The sequence below is a fragment of the Astyanax mexicanus genome, chromosome 7, assembly GCF_023375975.1.
Source record: "Astyanax mexicanus isolate ESR-SI-001 chromosome 7, AstMex3_surface, whole genome shotgun sequence".
Lineage (NCBI taxonomy): Eukaryota > Metazoa > Chordata > Actinopteri > Characiformes > Acestrorhamphidae > Astyanax > Astyanax mexicanus.
The window spans coordinates 12,535,279-12,551,904 of NC_064414.1; the positions used below are offsets into that span (position 1 = coordinate 12,535,279).

Below are 16,626 nucleotides of genomic sequence, written 5' to 3' on the forward strand. Positions count from 1 at the left end.
AAGACCAGAGTTGCAGGGGGAACAATGGAGGAGGCAAACAGGTTGAACAACTTCTTCAACCAGTTTAACCAGTCCACCCCCCCCCCATACTCTCTACCACACTGCAGCCATCTCTCCCTGTTCCCTCAACACCTCCCCCAGGCTTTCCAGCAGTTTCTTCCCCCCAGTCTCTCCCACCCCAATACACACTCCATCATACATCACTGCAGACCAAGTCAGGAAACAGCTGAGGAGGCTCCACCCCAGGAAAGCAGCAGGCCCAGACAAGGTGTCCCCCCGAATCCTGGAGACCTGCGCGGCAGAACTGGGTGAACCGTTACAACGGATTTTCAACCTGAGCCTGCAGCTGGGGAGAGTGCCCACCCTCTGGAAGACATCATGCTTAGTACCAGTTCCGAAAAAGAACCGGCCCAGTGAGCTGAATGACTTCCGACCGGTGGCACTCACTTCACATCTGATGAAGACGTTGGAGCGGCTCTTCCTCTGTCTACTCAGACCGCAGGTGCAGCATGCCCAGGACTGTCTAAAGTTTGCATACAGGGCAGGTGTTGGTGTGGAAGACGCCATCCTCTACCTGCTACGCCGAGCCCACTCACACCTGGACAAGGGGAAAAGCACAGTGAGGATCCTCTTCTTGGACTTCTCGAGTGCCTTCAACACCATCCAGCCCCTTATGCTCCAGGATAAACTGGATGGGATGCGAGTGGACCCCTACCTGGTCGCGCTACCTCACTAATAGGCCGCAGTATGTCAGGCTGAAGGACATCACGTCTGACACTGTGATCAGCAGCACTGGAGCACCTCAGGGCATGGTGCTGGCCCCTCTCCTCTTCACCCTGTACACCGCAGACTTCTGCTACAACTCCGAGCTGTGTCACATTCAGAAGTTTGCAGATGACACAGCCATCGTGGGGTGTATCAGGGACGACAACGAGGAGGAGTATAGAACTCTGGTGAGGGACTTTGCTGTTTGGTGCCACAGGAATAATCTGCAGCTCAACACTTCAAAGACCAAGGAGTTGGTTATTGACTTTGGGAGGTCCAGACCAAGGTCACAACCAGTTCTGATTGAGGGGGTTGAGGTGGAGGCTGTGGACTCCTACAAGTACCTTGGGCTGTGGCTGGACAGCAAGCTGGACTGGACCTGTAATTCTGACCACCTGTACAGGATGAGTCAGAGCAGGCTGTACTTCCTGAGGAGACTGCGGTCCTTCAACATCTGCAAGAAACTCATGTGGATGTTCTATCAGTCTGTGGTGGCCAGTGTCCTGTTCTACACCGTGGTGTGCTGGGGATGCAGCATATCAAAGAAGGACTCATCCAGGCTGGATAAACTGATCAGGCGTGCTGGTTCTGTGGTCGGCATGAAACTGGACTCCTTGGTGACGGTGGCAGAGAAGAGGACTATGGACAAACTGCTGAACATCATGGACGATGCCAGTCACCCTCTGCACACCGTCATCAGCAACCAGAGGAGCCTGTTCAGTGACAGACTGCTCCTCCCCAAATGCAGGACCAACAGACTCCGAAACTCCTTTGTCCATCATGCCATCAGACTTTACAATTCCTCCCCTGGGGGAAGGAGGAGTAACAGGAGGACAGAGGATGAGGAGGAGCAGTAGCAACTCAAATGGACTAAGTGCAGTAAAATAACACATACGGACTAAGCGCAATAAAATAATACATACGGAATAAGTGCAATAAAAATTCTATTCAAATACATTCACTGCATCTTTATATTTATAGTTATACTAATTATATTTGCTGTTTTATGCTTTTATCTATCTATCTATCTATCTATCTATCTATCTATCTATCTATCTATCTATCTATCTATCTATCTATCTATCTATCTATCTATCTATCTATCTATCTATCTATCTATCTATCTATCTATCTATCTATCTATCTATCTATCTATCTATCTATCTATCTATCTATGTGAATAAAGCATCTCGCACACAGCCAAGCCAGAGCTGGCAGCTCAGAAAATGATGCTTGCTCTTACAGCCTACAACATAGAGGCCAAGCAATTAAACATAATACATAACCTAAAAAAAGTTTAAATAAAGTAGTAATGACTACACACTGATGGTGAGTGTCAGAAATGTGGGACATACCAGGTACGTTAATAAATTGTGACAAAAACCAATAGAAAAGAAGCGGTCAACTGGAGCAGATTAAACTCATATTAAACTCATCATTAAGTTGATTCCGGTCAAAGATCTCCATTTGAACGTGTATGTGGCCACAAATGTAGTTGAGTATTGTTGGAAATATTCACTCAAAATGATGCAAAACAGACTTAACATACAAATTGTTTGTGTATAGTGTGCAATGTTTAGTGCATTTTGATGGAAACTAACCTGTCACAGCAGCCCTTAATATTATAGGTGGGAATAACAGGGCACCTCACAATACAGTATCATCATAATACCTTCTCCTACACTAACAATGATATCATGATACTATGATTCTGCAATACTTAATATATCACAAGACAATTATCTATGATACTTCACATAATCTGTGTTACTGAAGAGGATAAAATATTCCTAAATAAGTAAATATCAGGAATTATGGATTCCTTGGTTTCACAGAATTCAACAATCAATAATCTTCACTGCAGGTTTACCGTATTCATTTGATTAGAGCCATAACGTGGAATAATAAAGCAGTAACTTTAGTAAGTATAGTTGGGGTCAGGGGGTTTAGAGCACCTGTGTTTCAATATAGCAATATTTGATGCCATGATGTATAGTAAATAAAAATTATACATTATATATTGCAGTGTTGATATGTCTGATTCCTATTGCTTTCTCATGTTGATACTTTAAAGAAGAAGGTACCACTGTGATCTTTCATGTCAGAGCTCTGAATGTCCTGAAGAGAGTGTATATTAATGTCTCCGGTAGGAGGTGGACCCCCCTGTCAGCTGTGATTCCATTTATCAAAGCTTTTTACAAAACTCTTAAATCAGACTAGTTAACTGATGGAGTTATGGATGAGCCACACAATGCCTGAGCACTGTGTCATCATGATTAATCAGTAAAATATATATTGATTAAATTGATCTTTTCACTTACACTTGATTAGTTAGCACTTTGAACAATGATAAAACATGTTGTGACTTCTTAGACTGGTGTCTTTTAAATTGGACCTGAACATAACCTAGAACTTATAGGTATAAGAGCTTCACACTTCAACAGTTGGATTTATGTAACACAAAAATGACCAAGACAGTGTATTTACTAAACAAAGATGTTAATTACTGTATTCCAAATAATATATAGTGGTGCTTAAAAAGTTTGTGAACCCTTTAGACTTGTGTGCTTATGGTGGTTGTCTTGCTGCTTGATCCATCTTTTCTTAATATTCAGAATTCATTGTTCCATCAGTGAAGACAAGGTTACCTGGCTCAGATGCAGCAAACAGGCCCAAACCATGATACTACCACCGCCATGTTTCACAGATGGGATAAGGTTCTTATGGAAAACAATGTTTTCCTTCCTCCAAACATAATGCTTTTTTCATTTAAACCAGAAAGTTTTATTTTGGTCTCATCCGTCCATAAAACATAATTCCAATAGCTTTCTGGATTGTCTACATGATCTTTAGAAAACTGCAGATGAGCAACAATGTTTTTGATGACCAGTGGCTTTTTTTCTTGTATCCCTGCGATGCACACCATTGTTTTTCGGTGTTCTCCTGATGGTGGATTCATGAACATAAATATTAGCCAATATGAGACCTTAGTTGCTTAGAAGATACCTAATGTTTTGCCCTAAAATGTGATCTACACCATTTTTTTTTTCCGAGTAACGTAATCCACAGCTAGAGGATTTAACTGGCCTTACCTGATTAATCCTCCAAATAAACAGTACATTACTAGTGTAACAGTGTTTGTTGCATTTAGGACAGATAAAGTGTTAACCTGAGTGTGCAGGGTCTTAAAGGGAGGAGATACAGGAGCAGATCAGTGTGATGATCATGGTGTGATTATGTCCATATATTTACTTCACTTCACTTATAGGCTATAGCTCGTTTTTACTCTGTGTGCCTCCACAGAGTAAAAACTTGACCGCACCTGAACCCGTTTTAGATGAGGAATCTTAATCACCACAGCTCCAGCCATAGTGAAACACACACACAGATATTGTGAATTGTCCTGGCTGAATAAGACTGTGTTTGTCATGTGATTATGCGCCAGTTGTGTCAGCACAGTGGCGTTTGTGTGGACACGCAGTCACACACTCTGAGCGTATGGACCTTGTTGAGTGTGTGTGTGTGTGTGTGTGTGTGTTAAAGTATCTAGGCACTCCTGATTGCAGTGTCAGGTTTCGTACCAGGCTGCTTGGCTGCTGTCTGTTGCTTTATGGCAGCACTGTTGCCTCTGGCGCAGAGAGACAGCGTAAAACTCCTTCTTCACCCTGCCTCGACTAGACATCTATAAATATATACAAAACCAGTCAAAAGTTTGGACACATCTCTTCTCATTTAATGTGATTTCTTTCTTTTTAAGATTTTTACATTATGAATTGAATACTGAAGACTATATTAAAGCTATCCAGGAACACATTCAGAATTATTTAATATATAAAAAGTGTTAAACAAACCAGAATATGTTTTATACTTTGAGGACAGATCTGCACACTCACACTGCACATTTTGATCTCAGTGTCTTCATGAGGGAGAGTCACCTGGAATAGTTTTCTCAGCATCTTGAAGGAGTTCCTGGAGGTGCTGAACAATAGTTGCTGCTTTTTCTTCACGCTGTGAAGCTTCAGCTCATCTCAAGTCACCTCAAATCACCATCTCAGTTCATCAGATTTAGATCAGGGGATTGTGGAGGACAAACACTTTTATTACTGTTTATTATTATTATTATTATTATTATTATTATTATTATTATTATTATTACTGTTACTGTTACTGTTTTTTTTATCTCTTTAATATTAATCTAAAATGTAGAAAAAAAATAGATAAAGAAATATATATAAAAAAAAGATTCACTGGTACCTAAATTGGGATCAAATTGTCTGTCAAAATGAATGGAAGAAACATTGCAATTTTATTTTGAGATCAGGGTTAGAGAAAAATTACTATTGTCTTTTTTGCTTTCAGCTTATTTGTTTTTTTGAGTGCTGTAAAAAGAATTGAAAATTAGTTTTAAATATGTTGCTCAAACTGTTTATCCTGTTGTTTCTGGGGGAGGGGGGGTAACTGTCACAGACAAATTACTGCTAATAAGTGAAAATGTGGTGGTGTTAACGAGCTAGTTTGTAATGGGGTGTGGGGGGATGAGGGAAAACTGCAGCGAGACACATGCTTCACAACAGAAGAAAGAAAGGAGTTGGTGGACTTGAAAAACCAAATAATGCAAATGTAAGAATGCGTGGGCTCAGATGTTATTGACGGTTTTACAGGTTGGTTTGTAACATGCATATTACACCCTGCACGCCTTTAGACTTGAAATTCTGCAGACTGAAAATTGCATATGATGTGAAAAATCTATTAGTGTATTTAAAACAACGTGTGTTAATTTGGCTGCAGCTTTTTATTAGTTATTTTAATTATGACAATATTTAATTAGGAATTTATAGAAGACATCAGTAATTATTTAATATTTCTGAGAGGCAAATATTTTTTTTTGAATCACTTTATTGGTTTATGCAGTTGTCTAATCAGCTGTGCGGCAGAAGTGCTAAGAGTAAATTCATGCGAATACAGTCCAGAAGCTTCAGATAATTATTTCACAACAGACATCAAAATAGAAGTTTTAGAACTGCTGATCTAGAAATATATACATATATGTGGCATTTAGTTTATTATAGAATTGTGCAATAAAGAAAAAAAATCTAGAAAGCATGATATCTGTGGACAGGCAAAAGTGACGAGCACAAAAGCATCTGAGAATGCACAACATGAATAATCTTGCTGTGGATGATGGCCTACTACAACAGTAGACCATTTCAGGTTCTGCTTATATCAGCCGTGAACAGGCGACTGAGGCTGCAGTGATCACAGCCTCACAAAGATTAGAATATCAGCAATAGCAAAGAGCACTGCAACACACTCTGCTCAGGGTGTTAAATAGGGCACAGTAATTTCTACAGCAGACCTGGGCATTGTGTTGCGTTGTGCAGACCACATCCAGCCCTTTAGCTTTCTGTAACCGGGCCTTGGCATATCCACCTCAGAAATGAATCTGCACTTTACCGCACTTGTTTAATACCAAAACAGAATATATTTCTCTCACTGAACCAGAGTACACAAAGTGTTCAGAACAAAGTATTGAAAACAGCAAACTACCTAATTACACTACAAACCAAACAGTCGCAGCAATTTATAATACTTTTTTTTCCAATTGTTAACACACTAAAATAACATGTACAACAAAATTATTTCAACTGACACACAGATGGTATATCCTTTTCTCAAATCCTTTTAAAACACATTTTCTGCTGTGTTTTACAATTCAACACAACACTTTTAAAAATACATTAAACACGATTCTCTGCATAAGACAAGATAATCTGAAATAAATTCACATGTTTCCCTATCAAAACACTGCCATTCAAAATGATGCATTTTTTAATTGATTCAATATATGTGCCACCTGGCCAAACACCTCAATGCTTAATTATTACCACTTCAATCAGAAATGAAACTCTATAAACAGATCACAGATGAGCTTCTTTTTCTATATATTTAATCTGCACAATTCTTTTGTAATTTTTTTTTTTGGTGCTAAAGTTTAATTTTGATAATGCTATATGTAGTTTTGGTTGCAGTGCTACATTTTGCAGTTTGTTTGTGTGGTTTTGTGAATTGTGTTATAAAGGCGCTCCTAAGTTTCAGTAATGTGGGGTAATGTGGTGCCGCTTGCTGAGCTCTATTAACTGAAGTGTCTGTTTGCAGGTCGCCGGAGGAAGAGCCGGGCCGAGTGAGGAAACGGACGGCTGCTATGGCTTCAGGTATCAGCTGTTGGAAACTTTGTGCTGCATCTAATTCTTTGAAGTGTTTAGGAAGTTAGGGTGGTGTGCATATGGAGTTTCATGGTCAATAGTGATAACCAATAATTAACTCTTTGTTTTCGGGAAACACTGATACCAAAAAACTATATACAGTACCAGTAAAAAGTTTGGACACCAGTCTTCTGTTTTTATTTCTTTTCTTTCCTACATTGTAAAATGATAATGAAGTATTCCAGACTATAAAGGAAAACATAATGAATCATGTAGAAAAGTGTTAAAGTGGTCTTTGCAGCTGCACTTGAGGATACTTTTATAAGTCTATGAAATGTATCAGATTGACAGACCTTTATTTCTTAATGTTATATTTGTCTGTATTTAGTTGAGTAGTTCCTTATATTGTGGATATATTCCTTATATTATATCTGGATTAGAACATTACTCAAATAGAGCTATTCACTGTATACCAACTCTACCTCTTCACAACTTTACAACTGATGCTCTCAAACACATTAAGATACAAGAAATTCAAATAATTAACTCTTGGTGAGTTCAGCACAGCTGTTAACTGAAAGCCTGAATTCCAGGTGACTCTACCTCATAAAGCTGACTGAGAAAATCCAGCCAAGATGTGCAAAACTGTCATCTAAGCCAGAGGTGCTACTTTGAAGAATCTAAAATCTAAAACACATTCTGGTTTGTTGAACACTGTTTTGTTTACAAAATAATTCCATATGTTTTTCTTCATAGTTTGGATGATTTTAGTATTAATCTACAATACAGGACATTTTTAAATTATTAAAGATCCACTTCCATGCACACAGATGCTGTTGCAGATACCTATATATATATACAGTATATATACATATATATATACACTGACATGCCAAAAGTCATCAGAATTTTTTTAATTAGGTAACTGTGAACTTTGATCTAGAAACACATTAATTTAAGTAACTTTAAGCTGTAGTCTTATTTTATCTTTAATACTCATTTTATTTAAGCATTTATGTTTCAAAAGTAAAAAATCATAAAAAAGAAATAAAACACATTGAATAAGAACAGGTGTGCTCAAACTTTTGACTGGTCCTGTGTGTTGTTGCATAACAGTAGTGTTCCTGCTTGAAGGGTAAATTGAACTCTGTGTGTGTGTGTGTGTGTGTGTGTGTGTGTGTGTGTGTGTGTGTGTGTGTGTGTGTGTATGGGGTGATTAATGGCTCCTCTCTCTGAAATGAATGGAAATCTACATGCACAATGTGTTCCTAAAAATATTAGTTTAATTTATATTATAATACAAATTAATGGTTGTCATTATTGCCTGCAGTTCTAATATCACACCAAGATAATAATGTTCATTACATTTTCTGCAACCCCAGATCAGAAGAAGTTGGGGCAGTATGGAAAATGCTAATAAAAAAAAAACAGGCACAGTGTTTCTTACATTTCTTTGACTTTGTATTCGTATTTGATTGCAGACAGTATGAACCCAAAATACAGTCGTATGAAAATATTTGGGCATCTCTGATAATTTTCATGATTTTACTTTTTAAATAATTGGTTGTTCAGCTCAGCAATTTCAGTTAAATATTTTTTATAGCAGAAGAGCACAGGAATATTTGAGAAGTGAAATGCAATGTATAGGATTTACAGAAAGTGTGCAATAATTAACAAACAAAATTAACAAAATTAGGCAGGTGCATTAATTTGGGCACCCCAACAGAAAAATTACATCAATATTTAGTAGATCCTCCTTTTACAGCCTCTAAACGCTTCATATAGTTTCTAAGAGAGTCTAGTTTCTGGTTGAAGGTATTTTGGATCATTCTTCTTTACAGAACATCTCCAGTTCAGTCAGATTTGATGGTTTCTGATCATAAACAGTCCGCTTTAAAAAGTCACACCACAGATTTTAAATAATATTCAGGTCTGGGGACTGAGATGGCCATTTTCAGGAATGGCCATAAATGCTTTAGTAGATTTTGAGCAGTGTTTAGTGTTTAGGGTCGTCGTCTTGTTGAAGTATTCAGCCCCGGCACAACTTTAACTTTAAGTTTCTCACTGATTCTTGAAGATTGTTCTCAAGAATGTACTATTATTGACTGGAATCCACGCAACCCTCAACTTTAATAAGATTCCCAGTACCTGCACTGATCACACAGCCCCACAGCATGATGAAGCTCCACCAAATTTTACTGTGTGTATTTAATTAGAATTCAGTGCGGTCCAGTTAGAGAAAATTACGTCAGGCCAAGGTCCGGGCCGTCGTCATTTTTAACTTGTGTTATGATTCAGTGCTATATCCTCAATACTGAAGAAGCCTATAGTAGTTATGTCAGTGTTTTATCAACAACTGAAAGACAAAACAAATTACAAATACTATTCAGTATATTTCAACAATATTTATTGTTTTAAATAGGCCTGTCCCAATAACTACATCATCAACTTGTCATACAATTATGGAAACATAATTTAACTTATCGAATCTATTAATCTGTAACTTTGTTTCAAAATGCTATATTTATTCTGTATTGTAGAGCTCAATTGTGATAAAGGACATGGTGAACATAAGGCTTGTGTTGTGTACAGTAAAGCTGTAAGTGGTATTAGTGAATATAGTAACTCTGTATTGTAGAGCTTGTTGGTGATAAAGGGCATGGTGAACATAAGGCTTGTGTTGTGTACAGTAAAGCTGTAAGTGGTAATAGTGAACATAATATGGTAAACATGAGGCTTGTTAAATGATGGTTTTTGATGCAGTGCATCTGAGGGATCAAAGATACAGGTGTTCAGCTTTCTGATCTTTCTGAGCTTTTCTTATCCTTTACACACTATAATTCCTCTTTATTTTTTGAATGGTTTAATGATATTATGGGCTGCTGGAGACATATTCAAATTTCGTTTTTCTTCGAGAAACAATATTTATAAAGGTTTTAAGCATTTTCTCACACATTTGTTACAAACTGGAGATCCTGTGCCCATCTTACGTCCACAAAGTCGTAATTTTGTTCCAACTCTAAATGTTTCCTGTGCCAACTTTGTTTAGAATATGATGCAGGCCCGAAAAGCAGGAATAAATGTAAATTAACAATTTAAATGTAAAAGTGGAGCAGATAAAACATGAAATAAATTGGGTTTATGCTGTCTGCAGTCAAAGAAAAGTCTTTTTTTATTTTTTTATATTTTAGGTTGTGTGTATTTCACTGGTTAATACTGTAAGCTAATGATGTGTATTGAACTCGCTGTTTAATGAGATGTGCTGTATGTGGAAGTGTATAGTCATGGCAGGAGATGAATAATATGATCAGTTAGAGATGAAAGGCTGATAAACTCGATGGCGTTGAGTAATGTAAACATCTAATTGGTTGCAATAAATGCTACCCTGAAAAACACGATCAGCGTGACATTTTCTGTCTGTTTCTGTGGTTGGAGATAGGACCCGAAAGTGTTTGTTTTAACCTGTGTGTTTACATTTGATCTGTCCTCCTACTTGTCTGCCAGTCGTGAGCTGAGCGGTTGAGCTCTGTGGTTTAGATGAACACTATGCATTCCCAGACTCTATGAGGACACGTGTAGAGTCTTCAAATGTCACTCTCTCTCTCTCTCTCTCTCTCTCACCTCACACAAACACACACTCACACCCACATGATCATGCTAAGCCGTGCTGGGTTTTAAGATTTCTGTGTGCAGGTACTCGGTGTGCAGAACATATGTGATATTTTTGCATAAACACTGTCTCTTCTGGTCCATCAGATGATTTCTGCATATATTTTCACATTGCATAAAGAAGTTTTAGGTTATTCATATGATAACCTCTCACCTCAAAGCAATATTACTCACTACAGTGCAATAAGAGCTGTTTTAATAATCATAGTGTGATGCATGTTATAAGTCATACATAGTACACAAGTTCAGATAAGGTCAGAAGAATACTCGTGCATCATGCATGCATCATATCTGTAAAGTAAAGTAAAGTGAGTTGCTGAGGAGACATATTGTTGATACATAAGGAAGCCTGTTACTACATGAATGCCAGACCAATGGGTACAACCTACCTTTTTGTAATGATTGAATGATAAATATGAAAATAGTTACGCACTCTTTACACAATTAAACCATAATTAGTTTGAACTCAAATAAATTAAGTCTGTTTAGGCTATTTCCAAATATTACTCAACAATATAATTACATAAGATAATATGAGTTCAGTCTATTTGCACAATCTATAAACTGCAGTTTCTGACACTCACCATCAGTGTGTAGTCACCAGTGATGAGAGTAACGGCGTTAACGCTGTTACTTTTTTCAGTAACGAATAATCTAACTAATTACTCTGACTGTAACTATAACACAGTTACCATTACCGACACCCAGTTACTGCACGTTACTTTAGCCACTCAATTAACTTTTTTTTTTCATTCGCGAATACAGACAAAGGCGCAAGTGTGTGTGTGTGTGCATTGTGTGTGTGAGTCACAAGGGAGTGGAGGATGAGATAACTGCGCGCACTCTATTCATCTGGCTTATGTAACACGCTCTGAGAACTTTTAACAATATTACACAATACTTACTTTTACTGGTAACTAGTTACTTTTATAGTGTAGTAACTCAGTTAGTAACTCAGTTACTTTTTTAGAGAAGTAACTAATAACTATAACTAATTGCTTTTTCAAAGTAACGTACCCTACACTGGTAGTCATTACACCCAGGCTACCTTAGGTTAATGTGTAAATCTTTTGTTATAATTAACTGTCTGGTTTTTATGTTGTAGGCTGTAAGAGTAAGCATCATTTTCTGAGCTGCTTGCCCTCTGTGTTGTTTGCATTTTCTTCCTTTGTTTTCTGTGATTATTTGAAATCTATATTTTGCTTAAATGAAAAAATAAAAAATAAAAAAGCATACATTACATACAAAACATACAGTTAAAACACATACTGGCCCAACCTTAGTTTAGTTTATTGCTGTTTAATTTTTTTATGTTTTATTATGCAATGATGATATACTGTATAAAGATATATAAAGTTATTATGGTTAAACGGCTGAAAAGTCTTGGGAGAACAATGGGAGAACACATTTGTCCCTATAAGCTAAAGTTATGAAGAGATTGTACCATTGTAGGTACATATTGGCACCATATGTAATGAGAGTATATGCCATTATATGTTAAATCTATATATGTTAGACATTTAATTAATGTATGGACGTTTAGTAAAACAACATATATAGTTATATCAGTGTAGATTTATTCATACTCACTGAAGAAGCTATTGTAACAGCGTGGGCACAAGGCGTGAAAATAGACTGTTGACAGGACAGCAGCGAGCATAGCGACGCGATTTGTGTACAATGGTGTACAATAGGGCCCAATATGTTTCTGAAATGCTAAAGAAAAATAATATTTCATGCAAATTATTTAAAAACAGTAAATAATTTATAAGTACATTTATGTACTCTTGTTATGTAAGCTTCTTACCTACACAGGTACATAACTGTACTATGCAATGTACCTTTACAGTACAGTTCCTGATGGGGTACAGTTTCATTCTTTAAAGTACTGAATGTGTACCACCAAGTACCTTTACCTGTATTCATAATATACAGCTCTGGAAATTATGAGTTTCTTTGATTTTACTAAATTGAAAACCTCTGGAATATAATCAAGAGGATGATGGATGATCACAAGCCACCAAACCAAACTGAACTGCTTGATTTTTTCTGAACTCTTAAAACTTTATGAATATGAACTTAGTTTTTTTGCATTATTTGAGGTCTAAAAGCTCTGCATCTTTTTGTTATTTCTGCCATTTCTCATTTTCTGCAAATAAATGCTCTAAATGAAAAAATTGTATTTGGAATTTGGGAGAAATGTTGTTCGTAGTTTATAGAATAAAACAATGATGTTTATTTTACTCAAACATACCTATAAATAGCAAAATCAGAGAAACTGTATCATAACCTACCAATACATGGCCATTCACCCAAACTGACAGAGCACTGATCAGAGAAGCAGCCAAATGGCCCACAGCTCAGGTGGCAAAATCTGTATACAGGACAACTATCATAAGTCATGCGCTCCACAAATATGGGTTTTATAGAAGAGTGTCAATAAGAAATCCATTGTTAAAAGAAACATATGAATTGCTGTTTGCACTTGCAGCAAACATGTGGAAGAAGGTTCTATGGTCAGATGAGACCAATGTTAAACTTTCTGGCCTAAAGGGAGGAAAAGTAACACTGTGAAGCGTGGTGGTGGCAGCATCATGCTGTAGAGATTCTTCTCTTCTCATGCTGTAGAGATTCATGTGTTAGAATGGCCCAGTCTTAAATCGCATTGAGCTTCTGTGGCAAGACGTGAAAATTGATGTTCACAGACCCTCTCATCCAACCTGGCTGAGCTTGAGCTGTTTTGTAAAGAAGAATGAGCAAAAATCTCAGTCTATAGATGCTCAAAGCTGGTCGAGACAAACCCCAAAGCACTTACAGTTGTAATTGCAGTGATTGGTGGCTCTACTAAGTATTGGTATAGGGGGCTGAATACTTTTATTACAAGCCACTGTATACACATTATTTATGGGTATTTCATATATGTGAATGCATATATCTACATATGTCCAGAGGATTTATGTATGTTAAAACAGGGACATTTATGTCACATCCTGCGTTTTTGTGTGGGGCATGTGAGTGCTCACCGTATGAGTGCTTTATAGGCAGAGGCCATATTCCATCCGTGTTTCCAGCACATTAATGGTTAATTTGGTTGTCTTGTCTGTCGAACACTCTGACCTGCAGCCCTGTTAGAGTTGCTGCTTAGTGATACCAGTGTCTGCTGTAGGCTACACAGCAACTGGAAATAAATATGTTAGTGGGTGTAGTGTGTTAGTCATAAATTAAAATTACTAAATTCTAACGTGATACCAGAGGAGCTCTAATAACATACTGTGTTAAAAAATAAATAAAAATCAGATAAAGCCATCTAATTCTCACGCGGGATCGGACCCGGGTCCAGTACACTACCGCTCCCCCAGTTAGAGAATTGGGACATGACCAGAAAAAAACATAAGGAACAATAGTGTCATAAGGAGAGAGGGAGCACAAGAATGGGTGAAAAAACAAAAACAGCTGGAAGTCCCGCTGAGTGCGTCAGAGAGACAGGAGAGGAATGTAAAGAAGATCTGGCCAGAGAGGCATTTAATATATTTTCTTTCGATTATAGTTTAAACAACTTCACGGGTCAGATGTTTTATGCTTGCAGGTCACATCTGGCTTTTGCACATCCGTCTTTTGCCAACACCGGTACTAAATCATCCAGCCTCTAGTTCTAATGTTTATATGAAATTGGTGTTTTTGGCTCAGAACAACAGTCAGGGAACTATTACCATCAGCAAGTAGTTATCTCTCAAACTTTCCAGTTATTTGATTCCTTTTGCTTTTTGTTTGTCTGGGATACACTGGGATTGTAATAAAAGACTCCATAATGCCCATCACTCAGTCATAAAATTAAAACCACCTGTTTAATACTGCGTACACTGTGAGAAATGTTTTATGGGATCAGTAAATATAATAATATAAGTTAATTGTTTGACATTTAGAAAAAATAACTGAGCAATCAACTGTATTGGGTAATTTTGGATACAACTGTTTCCTAATTATTAGAAGTAAAAGACATACTTCAGAAACACCATATGATGTTACTAAACGTTGTGTACAACATGTATTAAAAAGAAATAAGTAAAGTCTGCCACATGCTAAACCTTCGAGTGAAACCTTTTAATTGCCTCCTGGAACCATTTATTTGCATTTAAGGATTATTTGCCTCACTGTTAGTGTGTAGTTGTTCCCCCCAGGCAACCGTCTTCTTTTATATATTGCATTGTAGTAATGTAATGACTGACTGTCTGGTTTCAGTGTTGTTGGCTGTCATAACAAGTCATTGTTTCTTTTGCTCTTAAATATGACTTCATACTAGTTATGTACTACAACACAATTATGAGTGAAAAGTCTTTTTGACTGATTAGTAATTAATATGATGTAGGTTAAGAATTACCACTGCCAATCATGGTTATGTCAGTAATGTTAGGTAGATTTTATCTTTTTCTTTAAGTGTGCTTTAGCTGTTCAATTTAGATAATATATGTTTTTTCTATATAAGGTGAACTCTACCCAAACAGCATGAGTGCAAAGCGTTACATCAAAGGTATTAATTAAATAAAGTCAAGGTGCTTTTTACAGTGTAGTTCCCAATCATGTTACCACAACATCTCTGACCTGTCTAGGTATGGACCTGTTTAAAACGTCTGAAGGAGTCTTGTTGTGTCTGGTACCAAGACATTAGCAGCAGATCCTGTGTTGCCAGGTTCATCCTCCATGAATTGCATCATTGAGCCATGACTAGGTTTCAGGTTCACCAGTTCTCTTCTCCTGGAGATCTTTTGGTAGGTACCAGAACACCCTACAAGATGCTCTGATCAGTCGACTGGCTCCAATTCTCACACTTGCCCATTTTTCTATCTTCCAACAATAACTTTAAGAATTGTGAGTTCACTTGTTTTCTAAAATGTTTATGTATATAATGTGTATAGAACATGTATATTCTCATACTTAATCTCATCAGCTCTATTCTTGCAAGTTTCAGTCCCTTTCAGAATGAGCTGTTTAAGGGCTCTCTCACTTTTATGCAAATAAATTGTTGCATGTTTATGCATGTTTATCATTTACCACACGTTAGCTTGTGCTAAATGTCAAACTCATTATTTCATGTACTCATTATATCCCTAATCTGCTGCCTACCTGCCGTGGACAGTAGGTACAGATCCCTCCCTCAGACAAAGTCTGTGTACTGTCTGAGATTCTCACCCAAAATGATTAAAATGGTGTTTCTTTAACTGATCTAGTGGGTGGGGCTCTGGTTCTGTGCACAATGAGTCACAATAAGGGTGCCATCCAAACAGCACATAGAAGCAAATGGTTCCTGACACCAAACTCTTAAACTAATTCACAGAAAACTACTGGATGAATTTGTTTTGTGCTTGGAGTGTTTACAGGGACAGTAGAGAACCAAATATAAATACAAAATACAAAAGCAAAATACAAAAGCATGAGTTTTGCATAATATGGCCCTGTTCATGTGGCATGATAATTATATGTGATGGTAATGTCTGTCAGACCATAAGGTTAACATCTTCTGTCAAGACTACACACAGCTTTATCACCCACCATTTATCTAAACACATTATACGTTTAAAATTAGTCAAAAGTTTTTACTGTATGGACAGTGCCTAATCAAATGATTCAACAAAAAAAAGAATAAAAAATAGCAGCATGTAAATTCTCACACTTATTTAAAGAAATGGATTTATGAAAACAAAACTCAATATTTCAAGTATACTGTTGTTTTTTACTACATGTTTTTAAAAAGATAAATTGTCCCTTGCACTGTCTCAAAACTTCCTAATAGAAGGGCCAATAGAAATTCTCCAAAATGTTCTGGAATAAATTCTTTTTACATTTACTTCCACTAAAAATGAAAAAGGTTTTATCTGACTCCTGTTAAAATAATATACAATATATTTCAAGTAAAGAAAAAAAATCTGTTAAAAATGCAAATCAATCAATGACCATCATCTCTTTCCTGAAGGACACAATTCTGCTGTCGTTT

The 16,626-nt window shown here is 37.0% G+C and overlaps 1 long non-coding RNA gene across 4 annotated transcripts in view; it reads left to right on the forward strand.

Moving 5' to 3' along the window:
• Positions 1-16,626, forward strand: part of LOC125802970 (uncharacterized) — a 100,253-nt gene that overhangs the window by 44,114 nt on the left and 39,513 nt on the right. For all 4 annotated transcript variants that reach the window (XR_007440016.1, XR_007440017.1, XR_007440018.1 and 1 more), the window contains exon 3: positions 6,922-6,977. This is a non-coding gene — a long non-coding RNA (uncharacterized LOC125802970). The remainder of the gene's footprint in view (positions 1-6,921; positions 6,978-16,626) is intronic.